Here is a 22,406-nt window from a genome sequence, read left to right as displayed (position 1 = left end):
ACATATCCATGCCTCTGTCTGCATGCCTGCCACCATGCAGGAAGGTAGGTGAGGAAAAGATGAGATCTTGCAGCCCTGCATGGCTTCACCTTCCGACGAGGTCTACCTTTCTCCCACTTTCCTCTCTGATCCCTTTGCCTCAGGGGACTATTGCACTCATTATCTTTACATCAAAGATTTCTTTCTCTAGTTTTAGTTTATGACCAAGCCAGTATATCCCTGCCATTACAGAACATAAACTGATCCACATGCAATCCCTAAAGTCCTACCTGCTTCAACAGCAGCTCACTGCCACCTGCCTTCACTGAATTGCTGCAGGCTCCTTAACACTGCCGGTCTGGAACCTGTCTGGTATATTCCACACCCTCCTGTTTCTCCCTCATCTCCCAGGAGCATCAGACAGTCAGGCCCTGGGGGACTTCCCTGGAGACAGCTGCCTCTACTTCTCAGGCACTGTCTTGTCACCATTGGCCACCTTTCCCTCAAGCCTTCTTTCACAACTAACACGTTTACACACACACACACACACACACACACACACAATTTCAATCCATTGCAATTTTAGAATTATCTTAGAATAGAAGCCAGTAATACTCAGCACTACCCCATGCCTTACCAAGTGCTTTGCAGACATCGCATTTAATTCTTACAATAATTTTATGAAATAGCTGCTGTTATCACCACTATTCCCATTTTACAGTTGAGGAAACTAAGGCTTAACAAGGATAGAAATATGCCCCTATGTGCAAAAGCATTCAGCATACTTCTGCCTCTCCTCAAATTATTGCTAATACTATTCTTAATATTTCTGATTCCACCAAAAGGCAGGTCTCTATTTGTAGAAATTGACTCAATGTGAGGAAGGTAGGTAATAATGAGGAGAAGGAACAGAAGGAAGATGTGTGTGTGAGTGTGTGTGCACACTCACACACACATGCATGCATGTATCTAGGTATGTGTATTTGTGTATAAAATCTCAAAGAACTGTTGAAATAAATGTAAAAACATTTAAATTTTTATTATTTTTAAATTAGTATCAGCACTTTATGAAAAGCCGAAAGAGGAAAAGAAAATCATCTATAACTTCACCACCATAAAACTACCAATTTTAGCATTTTTGCATTTGCTTTTAGACTGTTGTAAAACATGGCTGTTTATATAATAATCATATTGTATGTAAAAATGTGTGTGTGTATACATATGTGTATTTCACTTAATCCCATTATGGTATAAGCATTTTCCATGTTATTGTATAATTTTGGTAAGCATCACCTTTACTGTAACTGTAATGGTTCATTAAGTATGTGCCATAATTCATTCAACTATCTCATAATTGATAGACACTCAGATAGATTCTGGTTTTTTTCTACTATAAGTTTTGCTGCCATATTTGTATTTATCTTCTATAATGGCAGATATGACAAAAGTCACAGCAGTTATCCCCTCTAACCTTAATATTCATTTTACATTTGCAGACATTTTTCAGATGCATACCCACACGTGGTGCCAACAACGGCTGTCTTTGCAAAAGCCGCTGTGGGTAACAGATGTACACTCGTAAAGGGTTTTGTTTGGTCTTTATTTATAAACTGTAAATCTCTACTTATCCTGTTAACAAGAAATGTAGTTATTAAGCACCCTGAGTTTATAAATGAGAAACCACTCAATTTAGCCAGGACATGAGAGATCTGAGGGCAGGAAGAGGCGACGACGGTCTTTAAATATTTGAAGGTGAAAGAACTGGGGAGACTTGATCTGTGGCCTCAGGTGGAGGCGGGTTTCATCTGAGTGAACTTCTGCCAAGTGGCCCCGAGGCGGCCCCCTAGTGGCTGTGATCTGGAACAGGCTGGTGCAAGCGCCTGGCAGGGACTGAATCAGGGAACTCAGGCGGCTCCACACGGCTGGGCTCCCTGAGATCTTTTCCAGCCCTGAGGGGCGGTAACTGTTAGAAGTTACACAAAATGACTTTCTTCCTTTTGTAAAACAGAAAATAATCAATTACCATAAATTTGAATTGTTTAAAGTGAAAATGTGAATGTTTTTTTAATGATGGTGTGCATTGTGCATGCAGTATATTTCAGGATTGTTTTATCTTATTTTTAAAGTATTTATTTATTTATTTATTGAGAGAGAGAGAGAGAGAAGGGCAGAGAGAGAGAGGGAGAGAGAGAGAAACCCAGGCAGGCTCTGCCCCATTAGTGCAGTGCCAGATGTGGGGCTCGACCTCATGAACTGTGAAATCATGATCTGAGCAGAAGTTGGATGCTTAACTGACTGAGCCAACCAGGCACCCCTGTTTTATTTTATTTTATTAATGTTTATTTATTTATTTGGAGAGAGAGAGAGATAGAGTACAAGCAGAGAGAGGGCGGACAGAGAGAGAATCCCAACCTCAGCACAGAGTCCCATGCAGAGCTTGATCTCAAGAACCATGAGATCATGACCTGAGCTGAAATCAAGAGTCAGCCACTTAACCAACTGAGCCACCCAGGTGTCCCTCGGGCATTGTTTTAAATGCTGGAGATAGGAGTGAGCAAAATAGACAAAACTTTGTACTTTAAAATACCTTCAAAATGTTTCTGCATGTATTTTCTTATTTGACCTCATGATGATTGGGTGAAGTGAGCTGAGCAAGGATTCTCCCCACTATGCACAAGGAAGCTAGGGCTCAGAGAGGGTCAGTGACTTGCCCAGAAACACATGTGGGAGAAAAATGAAAACTGGCCCTATGAGCTCCTGCCCCAGTGCTCCAAGCACTGCCCTGTCACTGCCAGCGGAGAGGAACTCGTGCTCCTATATTCCCACCACAGACTTTGAGGGTGGGCAACACATCCCCAATTCCCTAAAATCACTGCATTTTTAATGTAGCAAAGAGGTTAAACCTCGGAAGCAGTGCTCATTACAAGCCTAATGCACTTTAATTTCTAAGCTATGAGGTTCACAAAGACTGATGTTGTATCTTGCTCATTTTTAAAACTCCATGCCTGACACATAGCATGTGCTTTATCAGTGTTTGTTCATGGATAACCACAACTCATAAGTATCAAATGCTATTCTTTTTTTTTTTAGGTTTGTTTATTTATTTAAGTAATCTCTGCACCCAAGATGGGGCTAGAACTCACAACCCAAAGAACAAGAGCTGTATGCTCCTTTAAGTGAGTTAGTCAGGTGCCCCCTCAAATGCTGTTTTTATGTTGTGTTTTTAAAGTATGCTCTTCTTGGGGCTCCTCGGTGGCTCAGTCAGTTAGGCGTCAGACTTTTGATATTGGCTCAGTTCACGATCTCACAGTTTGTGGGATTGAGCCCTGCATTCAGGCCCTATGCTGGCAGAGCGGAACCTGCTTGGGATTCTCTCACTCTCCCTCTCTGTCCCTCCCCCGCTTGCTCTCTCTTGCTCTCTCTCAAAGTAAACGTTAAAAAATTACAAAAAAATAAAGTATTCTCTTCTTGTGAAATTATAGTACCTCAGAAATGGAAAGTTGTTACATTTCACATGACTTTAAAGAAACTAGAAGGCTAGGATAAGGATCCATGTATCGATTATAGAAATGCTTGGTTGAGACGTGGGTGGGACTGATGCCTTGGAGAAACAAGGGTCTGCCTTAATCTTCATTTTAAAGCATTGGTTGGTTATTTTGAGCATTGGTTGGTTAAAGCATGATTTTTAGTGCATTTCAGTATGTTCTGTTTAATTAAATTCTGGCCTTTGGTTTTCCAGTACTTTAACTAAATTCTTCATTATAATCACTGGGTTGTATTTACCCAGAAGTAGAATCATCTTGTGCCATCACAGGCATTCTCTACCCTTGGAAGCTAAGAAAAGTAAACACATCTTTCCATGGCAGGTTTCTAGTAGCTCTCTGTTTAAAGGGAGAAGTTAATGAAAAGGTAGCACCATGCTCCCTTTTCAAGTCCTCATTAATTGAAGACAAAGCCATATTAGACCTAAAGTAGAAAAGGATAAGCACACATATATACACATAAATAACAAAAATATAGCATATGCATTTATAAATATACATACAGGCACACCTCACAGATATTGCAAGTACTGTTCCAGACCACTGTAATAAAGCAAATATCACAATAAAGTGAGTCAGATGAATTTTTTTGTTTCCAAAAGCACATAAAAATTATATTTACACTATATAAGAGTCTATTAAGTGTGCTATAGCATTATGTCTAAAAAATAATGTACATACATTGATTTAAAAAAAAATGCCTTATTCCTGAAAATGGCTAACCATCATCTGAGCTTTCAGCAAACTAACCATTTCGCTGGTGGAGGGGTTTGCCTCAGCGTTGGTGGCTGTGGACTTATCAGCATGGTGGTTGCTGAAGGTGGGGGTGGCTGTGGCAATTTCTTAAAGTAAGACAATGAAGCTTGCCGCAGTGACTGACTCTTCCTTTCACAAACCATTTCTCTACAGCATGCGATGGTGTCTGATAGCATTTTGCCCATAGTACAACGTCTTCCAAATTGGAGTTGATCCTTTAAAACCCTGCTGCTGCTTTATCAATGACGTTTATATTATATTCTAAATCCTTTGTTGTCTTTTCAACAATCTCCACAGCGTCTTCACCAGGAGGAGATTCCATCTCAATAAACCACTTTCCTTGCTCATTCATGAGAAGCAGCTCCTCATCCATTTGAATTTGATCATGAGATTACAGCAATTCAGTCACATGTTCAGGCTCCACGCTTAATTCTAGTTCTCTTGCTGTTCCCACCACAGTTACTTCCTCCACTGGTGTCTTGATGCCCTCAAAGTCATCCCTGAGGGTTGGAATCAATTTCTTCCAAACTCCTGTTAATCCTGTTGATAATTTGACTTCTTACAACAAATCATGAATATTTTTAATGGCATCCAGAATGGTGGATATTTTCCAGAAGATTTTCACTTGTCTTTGCCTAGATCCACCAGAGGAACCTCTATCCATGGCAACTATAACTTTATGAAATGTATTTCTTAAATAAGATGACTTGAAAGTCAAAATTACTCCTTGATTTGTGGGCTGCAGAATGGATACTCTATTAGCAGGCTTGGAAACATGAATCTTGTCATACATCTCCATCAGAACTCTTGGGTGGCCAGGTACATTGTCAATGAGCAGTAATGTTTGGAAAGGAATCTTTATTTTGAGCAGTAGGTCTCAACAGTGAGCTTAAAATACTCAGTAAACCATGTTATAAAGACATGTGCAGTCATCCAGGCTTTGTTGTTCCATTTATAAAGCACAGGCAGAGTAAATTTAGCATAATTCTTAAGGACCCTAGAATTTCTCAGAATTGACTTTAACTTGAAATCACCAGTTGCATTAGCCCCTAACAAGAGAATCAGCCTGTCTTTTGAAACTTTGAAGCCAGGTATTGACTTCTCTTCTCTAGCTATTAAAGGGCTAGATGGCATTTTCTTCCGATAGAAGACTATTTAATATACACTGAAAATCTGTTGTTTAGTGTAGCCACCTTCATTAATTATCTTAGATCTTTGGATAACTTGCTGCAGCTTCTACATCAGCACCTGTTTCTTCACCTTGAACTTTGATGTTATGGAGACGGCTTCTTTCCTTATACCTCATGAACCAACCTCTGCTAGTTTCAGACTTTCCTTCTGCAGCTTCCTCACCTCTCTCAACTTTCATAGAGCTGAAGAGAGTTAGGGCCTTGCTCTGGATTGGGCTTTGGGTCAAGGGAATGTTGTGGCTGGTTTCGTCTCCTATCCAGACCACCAAAATGTTCTCCATATCAGCAGTAAGGCTGTTTTGCTTTAATATCATTGGTGTGTTCACTGAAAAAGGACTTTTAATTTCCTTCAAAAACTTTTCCTTTGCATTTAAAACTCGGCTAACTCATACATGAGGCCTTGCTTTTGGCCTAATTTGACTTCTGACGTGCTTTCTCACTAAGCATAATTACTTCTAGCTTTTAATTGAAAGTGAAGAAGACTTGCAACTCTTAGAGGCCACTGTAGAATTATTAATTGGCCTAATTTAAATATTGTTGAAATTTCAAGAAATAGGGAGGCCCAAAGAGAGGGAGAGAGAGATGGCTGGTGAGCAGTCAGAACACATACAACAGTCACTGATTAAGCTTGCCATCTTACGTGGGCATGGTTTGTGGTGGCCCAAAACAATTACAAGAGCAATATCAAATATCACTGATCACAGATCACCATAACAAATGTAATAAGAATGAAAAAGTTTTATATATTGTAAGAAATTTTAAAATGTGACGTAGAGACACAAAGTGAGCAAATGCCATTGGAAACATTGTACTCATAGATGCTCCACGCAGGGTTTCCACAAACCTTCCATTTGTACAACATACATCTGTGAAGTGAAATAAAGTGAAGCATAATAAAATGAATATGAGAGAGGGGGAATATTCAGTGGAAGGGAAAGGGCATCAGGTGAAAATAATTTAAAATTCACATCTATCTATGTAGATGGGAAAATCCACAAATGTTCAGTCCTGAAGATAGCTCTAAACTCATGGCTGTCTGTGCCCTGGCCAAAGAATTGTTCACTCTTGTTCATTTGTGGAGGGAAAAATTTAAATCAATTATTGAAATGAGGTTGTTTGATGGGATCCAAGCTATCGAGGAGAGTCACTGTAACAATCAATGAGAACAGGGGTCAGGGTTAAAGAGACCTCAGTTCAAATTTCTGATCTGCGCCAACTTGTTCTGTGTCTGTTTCCTCATCTGCAAAGTATGGATAAACACTGTCTCCAGGACTGTTGCAACTAGAATGAGGTCACTTATGTGAAGAGCTTACAATGGAGTCCATCACAGAGTAAATGCTCATCAGAGGGCAGTAGCCATTGTTCTCGGTTATGCATGATACTGCAGTCACATGGCCACAGTCTCTACCTTGTAGAGAAAAGATGAGATTTTGAATCTGGACTTTTGAGGTTCAGTCCAAAAGTAGATAAGTTTGTACTCTGGGCAAATCAGTGAATCTATTTATGTTCCTTTTAATGACACAGCATCACTCATCCAAACCTCACAAGTAACAACTAATTCTGCTTCAATTTCAGAGCCACATAAAAAGTGGAACCAACACTTGTTGGTTCCAACCAACTTCACCATAAGATCTGAAGGTGTTTTGCCTCAACTAGGCTTTCCATGAAACCAGAACATCTCCCAGGGAGACAATGCAGCTGCTCCCTGTGGTTCATACTGTGGTTTCTCTCTGTGCCTGAGTGTTTTCTAGAGCTGGATTGCTTTCTTCTCATAAGAAATGATGTAACTCTGGAACACAAGCAAAACAATGAGGGAAAGAAATCTCTGGGCAATAATGTCCTCAGTTCAAGCAGAAGGTTTTCCAGTATGGAGGTTCCTCAAAAAGTTAAAAATAGAACTTCCCTATTATCCAGCAATTGCACCACTAAGTATTTACCCAAAGGATATAAAAATACTGATTTGAAGGAGACATACACCCCAATGTTTACAGCAGCATTATCTACAATAGCCAAATTATGGAAACAGCCCAAGTGTCCATTGAATGATGAATGGATAAGGAAGATGTGGTATACATATATGATGAAATATTACTCATCCATCAAAAAGAATGATATCTTGGGGTACCTGGGTGGCTCAGTCAGTTAAACGTCTGACTCTTGGTTCTGGCTCAGGTCATGATCTCACAGTTTGTGAGTTCAAGCCCCGCATCAGGCTCCGCACGGACAGTACAGAGCCTGTGTGGGATTCTCTCTCTCTCCCTCTCTCTCTGCCCCTCCCCAACTTGTGCTCTCTCTTAAAAAAAAAAAAAAAAAAAAAGAACGAAATCTTGCCATTTGCCACAATGTGGATAGCTTATGCTCAACGAAATAAGTCACTTACAGAAAGACAAAAACAATACAATTTCATTCATGTGTGGAATTTAAGAATCAAAACAGATGGACATAGGGAGAAAAAGAGAAAGACAAACCATAAAACAGACTCCTTTTTTTAATGTTTATTTTATTTTTGAGAGAGAGTGCAATCGGGGGAGGGTCAGAGAGGGAGGAATAGAGAGGATCCCAAGCAGTCTCTGAACTGTCAGCTCAGGGTCCAACATGGGGCTCAGTCTCAGGAACCATGAGATCATGACCTGAGCTGGAATAAGAGTCGTACACTTAACTGACAGAGCCACCCAGTTGCCCCCAGTCTCTTGATTATAAAGAACAAATTGAGGGTTGCTGGAGGGGAGGTGGGAGGATAGGTTAAATAGGTGATGGATATTAAGGAGGGCACTTGTGATGAGCACCAGGTATTGTATGTAAGTGATGAATCACTAAATTCTGCATCTGAAACCAATATTGCACCATATGTTAACTAGCTGGAATTTAAGTAAAAACTTAAATAAAAAGGAAAAGTTTCCACTATCTGCTTTTTTAGTAGGTCTCATAACATGGCTCTTTCCTTTGATAAGAAGAGTGGACTCCGTGATGTTAGCTTTCATCTTGGATTCCCCAGAGCATTGCTCCCCCAGGCTTTCCAAGTAAGCAGCCACTTTATGTCTGGGACAGGATTAACAGCAGGTCTGTAATCCATTCTCCATAGGGTTATCCCCAGGAAATAAAGAAGGTGACATGGTCTAATTTTATAAAGATGCTAATGACAGGTTTTATGCCAGGTAAAATAATTGAATTGCTAGTGGAAGAGTCTCCCTAAAAAAACTTTTAGCATGAGTACAAGGCTACCTGTATTGCTTCTGGTAAACAAAGTTGGCATCTGTGAATTTGGGGGGCAGAGTTCTCTGAAAAGTCATGCAAGCTACATAACCAGCTGAATATAAAATGGAGAGTTTTCAAGACTTAAATGGGCTACTTCTGGGTAAGTGATTTGACCAGCACACATCCTATAGAGACCTCATATATTCATCTGGGCCAGAATCAATCCAGTACTTTGAAAAAGGGCTTAGGAACCTTCACTGACAGTCCTAGACTGGCCTATGCTTATGCTATGCCTTTTGATTACTTGTCTCCTTGAAATTATTAATAAAATTTGACCCTAGGTAAGATCTATGATTTGTGTGAGTCTGATGTGATAGTCCCATTTTTGTGATCATCCAGGAATACAGTAAAGAAAGAGAAAGGGGTGAGCTCAAATTTCAAGTAGCAGGCATCAGGATGTGGAGTGAACGATATGCCTTCTTGGGAGGCTCCATAAACGGAACACAAGTGTTCATTTTGACTCGCCTTTGAGATTGGCCATATGTAAGGACTTGGGACTTGGTCTTGAAAGAGATAGTTTAGGTGAATATTAAGAGGAAAAAGGATGGAATTTAGAAACCCAAGTGGAGATACCATTCCCATCCAACAGATTTCTCTCAAATTCAAATTAAAGGGCTTTCATTATAAACTGTTCTTTGACTGAATTAGCTAAGCTCATAACATCAAAGCAGGGATGGTCTTGCCAAACACTGTCAAATCTTGCCAGGTGGATGGAATATTTGAATCAATGTAGTCAATCAAGCAGGACAACCATGTCAAGTATGGATACCAATATTTTCCAGGTAGGAGTATGGATCATTGAGTTCCTGGGCACATATCCCTCCATCTTGCTTCCAACTCTGCCTCTCGACAACCCTACCACATAAGGTCATATAGTCCACCTTTGTCCCTGGACTTCCCAATCATTTTGACTTTCTATCCATATCTTATTTCCATTTTCATCCCTCTGGGCTCAACCTTGGTAAGATACCTGCTTGTTTAAAAAACAATAACAACAACACAGTTCACAAGCACTTCTTTCTCATGATGGAGGGAGAATTACTTTCCTTCAGTCCTCCTGAAAGGATTCTGCTGTACAACTTAAGTGAATCATAAAGCAGTATGTCTACTGATTAAATCCAGACTATTAATGTTCCTGTGATTGCTTTGGTCACCTTAGAAACTCTGGAGTGTGAATGAGAACCTGAGCTGTCATTTCACTGCCAGAACCAGGTGAAATCATTTGGCTCAAGACAAACTAAACAAGGTATGTCTTTAAACAGCAATTACATTGTTTGAAAACCAGGTCTTTCCTCCAGCTTCCGAGGAAAACTCAGGGTGTAGTGCTGATTAGAGAGCAGAAGTTCTGCCAATTTCTAATGGATGTTTCCCAAGATTGTGGAAGCAGAATGAAAACTGAGTTATCAAAGAACAATTGACTGTGGGCTCCATTTCAGATATCTTATTGGGCAAGTGCCGTTTAATTCTACACCAGATGCAAGGTTTAAATTGATAACTCAAGTAGATATCGCAAGGAAATATCATGGATATATGCATACTCTAAAGAAGACATGAAATATAGAATATTTGCAACAGAATAAGAAACTTCAGAGGCTAACATACATGGCAATATCCTTATCTTCCTCCCCGCCAAGACAATTGTTTATATTGAACATTTATATATCATTTACTATTATGAGTACTTTATAAGATTTATAAAGATTAACTCATTTCATCCCCATGACAGCCATATGAAGTAGCATAGGTATTGTTACCATAATTCCAGATGAGGAAACTGAGAAAGAAAGGAATCAAATAACTTGTTCAAGGCCACATAGCTTGCCTAATTCAAATCTAGAGTCTGCTCCAGAATCTACGTTCTTATCCACTCTGCTTTGCTGCCTTTTTGAATATTTTAAACACAAAATTTAAAAGCATTTAATTATTCTCTATTTTTTTTTAATTTTTTTTAATGTTTATTTATTTTTGAGACAGAGAGAGACAGAGCATGAACGGGGGAGGGTCAGAGAGAGAGGGAGACACAGAATCCGAAACAGGCTCCAGGCTCTGAGCTGTCAGCACAGAGCCCGACGCGGGGTTCGAACTCACAGACCGTGAGATCATGACCTGAGCCGAAGTCAGATGCTTAACCAACTGAGCCACCCAGGCGCCCCAAATTATTCTCTATCTTAAAATATTCCTTTACCTAAGAAAATACATGCATGGAAACCTTGGCATGTGGGCTGGGGAACCTCCAGCAGAAAGTGAGCAGGGATCACTCACAAAACAGTAGACAAAGTGAGCAAGTGCTGCTTTGATTCAACCATCTTGCCAAAGCCTGGAAATTTCCCTCTTGTCTCAGTTCTGCCTTCATCATTTGGGTCTGAGTGGAGGGTCTTAAATTTGTTTTCCTGTTCTCTGTTATATGTCCAGGCTTCCAAATTAGTATTGCCTATAGATGCCAGATAACCTTCCCAAGACTGTTATGTTCATTCCATAAACTCTTTCCATATGCCAAACCTGTTCTTGGCATAAAAAAATAATTGAAAGCATCTTCTAGGTGAGTGGAAATATAAAATGTGACTGGAAATACAAAAAATGGGAATAGGAAAACTCAGAAGTTAATCCAAGTTAATCCAGTATGTATCAGACAGACTAAATATCAGTGATTCATCCCACTTTACTGAGCACCAGTCCTGGCTACTATGACAATATGAAGAAAAACAAACATTATTAATTGCCTTTATATTCCTGGCTCTGTAGTAGGTCCTGGGACATATTAGTGGACCAAATAAACTCAGTTCCTGCTTCACAAAACATACAAGTTTTGGAGAAGGCTGACAATAAAAAGGTAATTATAAGTGCAAGTGTAAATTATAGAAAACTTTAAATTACATTTCTAGGGTTGACTTTTGTTAAATGCTGAGATTCCTTGATCTGGCAGTTATATCCTGAGGGGCTCCTTATCCAGACTGACAATTCCTCATTTTAGAGCTTTTGGAAAATACGTGATATTGAACATTAAGTAATTACATTTAATTTCCAGAGTTGGTATTGCTGGGTAGAGGGAGGGATTGAATGGTTACCCAGGCAGTGTTATGGTGGGGCACATTAGGGGTGTTCTCAATGGGGAGAGATTATTTGTGCCTCAGGTCCCGAGAAACAGGTCAGCAAGAGCCAGAGCATACTGGATGGGAGCAAACCCTCCCTTATAAGCCAACTGACAAAGATTCAGTGCATAAACTGTAATTGAAACAGATTTTAACTCATAACTGTAAAAAGACTTTTAAATTTATACCTAACGGAACTAGAAAAAGAACAACAAACAGAGCTCAAGGTTAGTAGAAAGAAGGAAATAGTAAATATCAGAGAAGAAATAAATAAAATAGAGGCTAAAAAAACAAAAGAAAATATCATGATATAAGGAGCTGTTTCTTTGAAAAGATAAACAAAATTGATGAACTTTTAGCTGGAAAAAGAGAGAGGGCACAAACAAATAAAATCAGAAATTAAAGAGGAGAATTAATAATTGACACCAAAGAAATACAAAACATTATAAAGAAATTCTATGAGAAATTAATTATATGCCAACAAATTAGACGACCTCGAAGAAATGGATAAATTTCTAGAAACATACAATCTTCCAAAACTGAATCAGGAAGAAAATAAAAAACCTGAATAGACTAATTACTAGTAACAAAATTGAATCAGTGATTTAAAAACTCCCAACAAACAAAAGTTCAGGACCAAATGACATCAGGGGTAAATTATACCAAACAGTTAAAGAAGAGTTAATACCTAACTCTTCAAACTATTCAAAAAAAAAAAATGAGGAGGGAAAGCTTCCAAATACATTCTAGGAGGCCAACATTACCCTGATATCGAAAGCAGACATAGACACTACAGAAAAAGAAAACTACTGGCCAATATCCCTGATGAACATAGATGCAAAAATCCTCAACAAAATAATACCAAACTACATTTAACAATACATTAGAAGGATCATTCACACAATCAAGTGGGATTTATTCTGGGGATTCAAGAATTATTTAATATTTGCAAATCAATCAATGTGATACATTGTATCAACAAGAATAAAAATCATACGATCATCTCAATAGATGCAGAAAAAGCATCTGTCAAGGTACAATATGCATTCTGATAAAAAGTCTCAACACAGTGGGTTTAGAGGAAACATTCTTCAACATAATAAAGGCCGTATGTGAAAAACTCACAGCTAACATCATACTTAATGGTGAAAAACTGAGAGCTTTTCCCCTAAGATCAGAAACAAAAAAAGGATGTCTGCTCTCACAACTTTTATTCAACATAGTACTGGAAGTCCTAGCCACAGTGGTCAGACAAGAAAAGAAATCAAAGTCATTTGAATTGGTAAGGAAGAAGTAAAACTGTCGCTATATGCAGATGACATGATGCTACAAATAGAAAACCTTAAAGACTCCACCAAAAAACTATAAGAACTGATACATGAATTCAGTAAAGTTGCAGGATACAAAATTAATACACAGAAATTGGTTTCATTTCTATACACTGATAACAAAGTAGCAGAAAGAAAAATTAAGGAATTAGTCCCATTTACAATTATGCCAGAAAGAATAAAATATCTAGGAATAAACCGAACCAAAGAGGTGAAAGGCTTATACTCTAAGAACTATAAAACACTGATTGAAAAAAATGAAGATGACACAAATAAATAGAAAGATATTCCATGTTAATGGTTTGGGAGAATTAATATTGTTAAAATGTCCACACTATCCAAAAGGAAACTACAGATTCAGTGCAATCTTTATCAAAATACCAACAATATTCTTCAGAGAACTAGAACAAATAATACTAAAATTTATGAACCAACAAGGATCCTAACTTGCTAACACAATCTTGAGAAAGAAGAACAAAGCTAGAGGAATCAGAATCCCAAATTTCAAGATTTACCACAAAACTACAGCAATCAAAACAGCGTGGTACCGGCACAACAACAGACACAAATCTCAATAGAACAGAATAGAGATCCCAGAAATAGACCCATGCTTATATGGCCAATTAATCTATGACAAAGGAGGCAAAAATATACAATAGGAAAAGACAGTCTTTCAATAAATTGTACTGGAAAAACTGGACAACCAAATGCAAAAGGATGAAACTGGAAAACTTTTTCATACCATACACAGAAATAAATTCAACATGGATTAAAAACTTAAATGTGAGACCCGAAACCATAAAACTGCTAGAAGAAAACACAGGCAGTAATATCTTGAAATTGGCCATAGGAACATTTTTCTAGATATGTCTCCTGAGGCAAGGGAAACAAAAGTAAAATTAAACTATTGGAACTACACCAAAGGAAACCATCAACCAAACAAAAAGGCAATCTACTGAATGACAGAAAATATTTGCAAATAATATATCTGGTAAGAGGTTAATTCCAAAATACATAAAAATTTCTACAACTTAAAACCAAAAAAAAAATCCCAAACAATATAGTTTAAAAATGGACAGAGTACTTAAGTAGACATTTTTCTAAAGAAAGCATACAGATGGCCAACAGACACATGACAAGATGCTCAACATCACTAATCATTAGGAAAATGCAAATCAAAACTACAGTGAAATATCACCTTATACATGTCAGAATGGCTAAAATAGAAAAAATAAGAAATGACAAGTATTGGTGAAGATGTGGGAAAAAAAGGAACCCTCATACACTGTTGCCAGGAATATAAGTTTGTACAGCCTCTATAACAATATGAAGGTTCCTCAAAAAATTAAAAATAGAACTACTATATGACCCAATAATTCCACTGCTGACTACTTACCCAAAGAAAACAAAAGCACTAATTTGAAAAGATTTATAAACACCCATTTATTGCAGCATTATTTACAATAGCTAAAGTATGAAAGCAACCCAAGTGTCCATCAGTAGATGAATGGATAAAGAAGATGTGGTATACATACACACACACACACACACACACACACACGAATTGAAATGTCATAAAAAGGGATGAGATCTTGCCATTTATGATTATGTGGATGGACTTTGGACTTAGAGGGTATTATGTTAAGTGAATTAAGTATACAGAGAAAGAGATACCATATGATTTCACTTATATGTAGAATCTTTAAAAAAAAACTAAATGAATATACAAACAAATAAAAAGCAAAAACAGACTCAGAAATACAGAGAACACACTGGTGGTTGCCAGAGTGGAGGTGTAGAAGGGAATGGGAAAATAGGTGAAGAGGAGTGGGAGATACAGGCTTCCAGTTATGGAATGAATAAGTCACAAGAATAAAAGATACAGCAAAGGGAATATAGTCAATGGTACTATAATAGTGCTGTATGGTGACAGAGGGTAGCCACACTTGTGGTGAGCATAGAATAATGTATAGACTTGTCAAATCGCTATGTGGTACATCTGAAACTAATGTAACATTATTTGTCAACTATACTTCAATTAAAAAAATAATAAGACAAAGACTTAGTAATAAGTGCCTTGAACAAAAGGCAGAAATTAATTCAATAGAAATATTGAGGACAAGAGCCACAGGGACACACACAAGAATCTAGGGGTGCCTGGGAGGCTCAGTCAGTTAAGCGTCTGACTCTTGGTTGTGGTTAAGGTCATGGTCTCAAGGTTTGTGGGATCAAGCCTTGCATGAGGCTTGCAATGAGAGTGCAGACCGTGCTTGGGATTCTCTCTCTTTCTCTCCCTTTCTCTCTTTCTCTCTCTCTCTCTATTTCTAAGTTTCTTCAATAAAGCCTTAGAAAAAAAAGAACTCAGAAGGTTCTACAGCTAAGACTTCTTCCTTTAAATTATCACCATTCTCTTAAGAATGAGAAGTCGTGGGGCAAGTGGGTGGCTCAACCAGTTAAGCCTCCCACTTGGGCTCAGGTCATGATCTCGTGGTTCACAAGTTTGAGCCCCATGACAGGCTTTGCACTGCAAGTTCAGAGCCTGGAGCCTGCTTCTGATTCTGTGTCTCCCTCTCTCTCTGCTCCTCCCCCAACTCACACTCTGTCTCTCTATAAATAAACATTAAAAATTTTAGAAAAAAAAGAATGAGAAGTGGCATTTGAAACTAGTATCCACTTTATAGTCTTGGCAGATTGTGTTACTCAAGTATAATCAGCCTACATGTTCTTTTTAGAACGGACTGTCGTTTCTTTCTACAATCTTCATAAATTTCCGTAAGCATTCCTAGAGAAAGAGGGCTCTTCCTAGCCAGAATAAAACAAATTAGATAAGCAAAGCCTCTTCTTTACCAGAGCTGTGTTCTCTGTTCTTAGTTTCATCCAGCTTCAAGTAGCAAGTGTTTTGAAGAAACAATCTCATCAAGCAAACATCTTTCTCTTTACTTTAAACTCCATTAACTCCTCTTGGAAGAGCACCTTGGCTCCAAGCAAAATGGTGAGAGCTACAGCCTAAGTATTGCTTACACTAAGCAAAGTCCCGATACCTTTTGAAAGACTTCATTCCTTTAACGGCTTATACGTACTGCAATATGTATAAGTTTGTGAAGTAAATGATAATAACCACAAAACAATTTCCAGAGCTGTGTTCCAAAAATAAAGGTCTGAGATGCCTCCTCAGGCGAGTAGAATAAGGCTGGACAACCCAGCACTAAAAGGCAATGGAGTATACAAAAAAACAAAGAAAGAAACAAGGCCCCAGTCTTCATGCTGGTGGAGCTGGCAGATATATTTTCTTTATAGGCCAACTTTCCCCCACCTTCCCTAATGTCCCTAATAATGTCTGGCTAGATTATTGTTGTATGACCCGGGAATTCTGGGAATTCAAAATAAATATAGGCAATGTGTTTGTAAATGGGATTAGTATGAGAGTACAGAACCTTGAAAGAAAAGTCAGTATGTGCTCAGAAATTGTTTTGATGTCATTTTTATTTGAGACTAGAGAGTCAAAGAAGAAATATTAGGGAAAAAAACATCTATTCTAATGGGGACATGAAGGCTTTAACTCAGTGTGTAAAAAAGAAAAATGAGAAAGGAAAACATGTTCAACATTTCCTTTTTAACCCCAGTGGATACACAGATAAGGATTGGGGAGGAAACACCTAAAACCATGAATTAATTACATAGTCTTCGACTAGTATAGGGTTTGGGATTCAGAAGACCATGCAGTTTATAGACCCCCAACTAAAGGGCTCTCCCAATATCACCCAATGTAAGGGTGCCATCAAATTCCCCTGCAGCTACAACACTAGCACTTTTATATCCAGCAGAAAAGTACATTTATGAGCTCACACTTGTGTTTATGAGCTTGACCCTTCCTAAGCAAGCCAGTGCATCACCCTAGGGCTCCACGTGTCTCTTTATAACTGAATCTGAGGCCTTTCGAACAAAAAGAAAGGAAAAAAATTCAATCATGATTTTTGATGCTGTGATTCAAAGTGCTAGTGTATGCTTTGAGAGAGCTGTAAGAACATATTCACAGGGGTATATCTGGGTAGCAACAGAGCAAAAACATTTTATAGAAAATTATAAAAACTTGAAAAAAAAGTTCTCCTCAGGTAAAATCCAGCTCCTGTCATTGTTCAAGATGATCTTGCTTATCCTAGGCCACACACTTTGAAATGCCCAGGTAATACAAATTATTTCCTCCTAGCCAATTAGTAGCTGTGTTAAACCCAAATAATAGCAAGTGACCCTAGAGTCTGGGAAAGTTCAAAGTCCACTGTCTCATTTCCTGATGCCCTGAAATACAGGTTCCCAGCACTGTGGCTCTTTTTATTTATTTATTTACTTATTTATTTATTTATTTATTTTTGAGACAGAGAGAGACAGAGCATGAATGGGGGAGGGTCAGAGAGAGAGGGAGACACAGAATCTGAAACAGGCTCCAGGCTCTGAGCTGTCAGCACAGAGCCCGACGCAGGGCTCGAACTCACGGACCGCGAGATCATGACCTGAGCCGAAGTCAGACGCCCAACCGACTGAGCCACCCAGGCGCCCCGCACTGTGGCTCTTTGAATGGACAAAGGAAAATTGCCATAGTTTTACTCTTCTACTTTCATCCTTTTGCCCAATTTTAAAGACTTTACCATGCAAATCACAACAAGGGAAGGAAAATCTGCCCATGGTTCTAAATGATTTTTTTAAAATGTCATTTTTTGTTTCTAAAGACAAAAACACTGATGAAAGAAATTGAAGATGACACAAAGAAATGGAAAGATATTCCATGCTCATGGGTTGAAAGAACAAATATTGTTAAAATGTCTATACTACCCAAAGGAATCTAGACATTTAATGCAATCCCTATCAAACTACCAACAGAATTTTTGACAGAACTAGAATAAAAATCCTAAAATTGTATGGAACCACAAAAGACCTCGAATAGCCAAAGCAATCCTGAAAAAAAATACAAAGCTGGAGGCATCATAGTTCTATACTTCAAATTATATTACAAAGCTGTAGTAATCAAAACACATGGTACGGACACAAAAATAGACACATAGATCAATAGAATGGAATAGAAAACCCAGAAATGAACTCACAATTATATGGGCAATCTTCAGTAAAGCAGGAAAGAATAAACAATGGGAAAATGACAATGTCTTCAACAAATGGTTTTGGGAAAACTGGACAGCCACATGCAAAAGAATGAAACTGGACCACTTCCTTACATTATACACAAAAATAAATTCAAAATGGATTAAAGACCAAGATGTGAGACCTAAAACCATAAAAATCCCAGTAGAGAACACTGGCAGTAACCTCTTTGACATTTGCTGTAGCATTTTTTCTTTTCTAGATACGTCTCCTGAGGCAAGGGAAACAAAAGCAAAAATAAACTATTGGGACTCTGTCAAAATAAAAAGCTTCCACACAGCAAAGGAAACAATTAACAAAACTAAAAGGCAATCGATGGAATGGAAAAAGATATTTGCAAATGACATATCCAATAAAGGATTAGTATCCAAAATATATAATGAACCTAAAAAACTCAACACCCAAAAACTAAATAATCCAATTAAAAAAATGGGCAGAAGACATGAATAGACACTTCTCCAAAGAAGACATACAGATGGCCAACAAACACGTGAAAAGATGTTCATCATCACTTACCATCAGGGAAATGCAAGTCAAAACTACAATGAGATAGCATCTCACACTTGTCAGAATGGCCAAAATCAACAACACAAGAAACAAGTGTTGGTGAGGATGTGGAGAAAAAGGAACCCTCATGCATTATTGGTGGGAATGCAAATTTGTGCAGCTACTGGGGAAAACAGTATGGAGTTTTCTCAAAAAGTTAAAAATAGAACTACTGTACAACCCAGCAATTGCACTACTGGATTATTTACCCCCAAAATACAAAAACCCTAATTCAAAGGGCCACATGCGCCCCTATGTTTATAGCAGCATTATTTACAAGAGCCAAGATATGGATGCAGACCAAGTGCCCATCAATTGACAAATGGATAAAGAAGATGTGGTATAAAAATATAATGGACTATTATTCAGCCATAAAAAAAGAATGAAATCTTGCCATTTGTAACGATGTGGTTGGAGCTAGAGTATATTGTGTAAGTGAAATAAGTCAGTCAGAGAAATATGATTTCACTCATATGTGGAATTTAAGAAACACAACAAGTGAGCAAAAGGAAAGAGAGAGAAAGAGACAGAGAGATGGAGAAAGAAAGAAACCAAGAAACAGACTATTAACTATAGGGAACTGATGGTTGCCAGAGGGGGAGTTGGGTGGAGGGATGGATGCAATAGGTGATGGTGATTAAGGAAGGCACTTGTGATGAGCACCAGGTATTGTACGGAAGTGTTGAAATGCTGTATTGTACACCTGAAACTAATATTACACTGTATGTTAACTGACTAGAATTGAAATAAAAACTTAAAAAAGAAACAATAAAATAAGCCAGAGCCTGCTTAAATTTTGTTTGGCTTTCTAGAAAATTATTTTCTCCATTTTCTCTTTCTTTTGGAGAAAGGAAGCCTGTTAGCAGGGAGAGTATGAATTTTATCAAGGGAGTGATAAGCTTCCTTCTCTATGTAAAATCATAATCCAACCCACAATGTGTTGTCGCAGTAAGCACCTACATGACCCACATATTGGGGTCACCTGTTTCTACTGGTGAATGTTTACTTGTATTTTTATTTCACAATCTTTTCTAAGTGAAGTTTAAAGCATCACTGATAGCATGGTGTGGCTCTAAGAAATGAAGAAATGAGTGGTGAGATTGTAGAAAACAGGAAGAGATTATTTATGATCATATCGATCCTTGAGGTTATATCCACTGGTCTCCTTAGTATGGTCAGCATCTAAGTTTCCTAGGGCTGCTGTAGCAAAGTTCCACAAACTCTGTGGCTTAGAACAACAGAAATATATTCTCTCACAGTTCTGGAAGCTAGAAGTCAGAAATCAAGGGACCGGCAAGTTTGGTCCCTTCTGGAGGCTCTGAAGGAGAGTCTGTCTTGTGCCTCCCTCCTAGCCTCTGGGGGTTGCCAATATCTTATTCCTTGGCTTGCAGATGCATTGCTGTAATATCTACCTCCATCATCACACGGTGTTCCTCTCTACCTATCTCTCTGTTTTCTCTTCTTATAAGAATGCTAGTCATATTGAATAAGGGGCCCTCCCTACTTCATCTTAATTTATATCTTAATTACATCTGCAAAGACCCTTTTCCCAAATAAGTTCACAGTTACAGGTACCAAGGAAAATGACCTCAACATATCTTTGTGTTGACACTATTCAACTCACAACAGTCAGAATTTTTTTTTTCTTTCTGATTTTAACAAAAGTGATTGAAAGCCAAGAACCCATCTTGTGTAACCATAATGTGGTCCTATCCACCACTAAAATGTACATCTTTGGCTTAACCTATGAGATTTGGATGTTAGCAAGTTATATGTTATACAGAAGGCCATAACTTAGCAACTAGCTTTTAAAAGAAATCCATCAGGGACATCTGGGTGGCTCAGTAGGTTAAGCATCCAACTCTTGATTTCGGCTCAGGTCATGATCTCATGATCTTTAGTCGAGCCCCATATAGGGCTCTGTGCTGGCCACGAATCCTGCTTAAGATTCTATCTCTCCCTCTCCTTCTGCCCCTCCCCTGCTCGCACGCACATGTGCACACTCTCTCCCTCAAAATAAAATAAAATAAAATAAATAAGAAATCTGTTAGGCCAGTACCCTTTGGCCTCATTAAAACAACCCATTTGAGTTGCCACATTTGGGCAAGCTCTAGAAATATCCTATTTGAGGTTGGTATCTAGCATCCAGACTTACCATCTATGATAAGAGACCAAAATTTAGAGTGTTGGAGTTTATGGAACCCACATCTTGGATGACTAACTGGGGGTTACAAAACTGGATACCCACTTTGGAAGTTTCCTCCATGACCTACAAAACTTGTGCTTTTCCAGTGTAATTCCAGGACAAGATTGCTTGGGAAGTAATTTTTCTGATTTCAAAATAGTAATAGGAGAATTGCTTTAGCAGTGGTTCCACTGAAATTGGCTCCACTGGGTGTTAGTCCCTCCATTCTTGAAGGGATCCTGGCCAGGAGCCTCTTACCATGGACATTTGAGTTAGGACAACCCAACCTCTTAATTTAGCAGGCCAATCAGACAACTTTGAGAAAAAGGCAGAATAGAGAGAAATCATCAAGCTGTTGTGACTGACTCCTCCAGCTTTACCAATTGGAATTAAATACCATGAAACCAGCGACTAAACTGTAGTAATTATATATTGTAACAACTACAGTAATTTCTTTTTTTTATATTTTTAAAAAATCTTTATTTATTTTTGAGAGAAACAGCGTGTGAGCAGGGGAGGGGCAGAGAGAGAGGGAGACACAAAATCTGAAGCAGGCTCCGCTCTGAGCTGTCAGCACAGAGCCTGACACGGGGCTCAAACTCACGAACTGTGAGATCATGACCTGAGCCGAAGTCGGACACTCAACCGACTGAGCCACCCAGGCACCCCTCTTTTATGTCCATATTTCCCCCAACATTTTACAATGAAAATTTTCAAGTATACAGTAAAATTGAAATAATTTTATAGTGAACATCACCTAGATTCTATCATTAGCATTTCACTATACTTGCTTTTTCATATAAGTATCCATTGGTCCACCCTCTGTCCACTGATCAATCTGTCTTATTTTTATGCATTTTAAAGTAAATTACAGACATCAGTACATACCCCCTAAGTACTTCAGCATGCATATTATTAACTAGAGATTTCTACAGTTTCTAAAGTTGTGGAATAGGCCACATACAGTACTATGAGATATTTATGGAGGAATGCATAGCACATCCATGAGGATATATTTCATTTCATAAGTGTCCAAGTAGCATATTCCTTTCCTGAGCATTTCAGTAAAATTTAGAATACAAGATAAGCATGGTTATAGAGCTTATATTAATATATTTTATTTTAAAAATATAAAAAATTCATTAAACCATCTTATTCACAACTATTGGTATTACATCCCTCCCTGGGCATATATACAAGAACTTGGGTTGGTATTGCTTCACAATTTAGGTCTCATGGGTTCCCAGCTGTTGTATAACAATAGTGAATTTGCTGACTTTGGTTCTCTCCAAGGACCACAATCATTACATTTCTACTAGGTCATTTCTCATACTGCTTTCCTATACTATAATCTTCTTTCAAACACAAGCTTAAACTTGATGTCT

The 22,406-nt window shown here is 38.2% G+C and overlaps 1 pseudogene; it reads right to left on the bottom strand.

Annotated features, from left to right (window-relative positions):
- Positions 1-4,087: 4,087 nt before the first annotated feature.
- The window catches only part of LOC125939102 (tigger transposable element-derived protein 1-like), a 34,361-nt pseudogene continuing 16,042 nt past the window's right edge, over positions 4,088-22,406 (bottom strand).

This window comes from Panthera uncia (assembly GCF_023721935.1).
Source record: "Panthera uncia isolate 11264 chromosome B2 unlocalized genomic scaffold, Puncia_PCG_1.0 HiC_scaffold_24, whole genome shotgun sequence".
Classification (NCBI taxonomy): domain Eukaryota; kingdom Metazoa; phylum Chordata; class Mammalia; order Carnivora; family Felidae; genus Panthera; species Panthera uncia.
The sequence above is the reverse complement of the archived record's forward strand: the minus strand, read 5'-3'. Positions and strand labels throughout refer to the sequence as shown.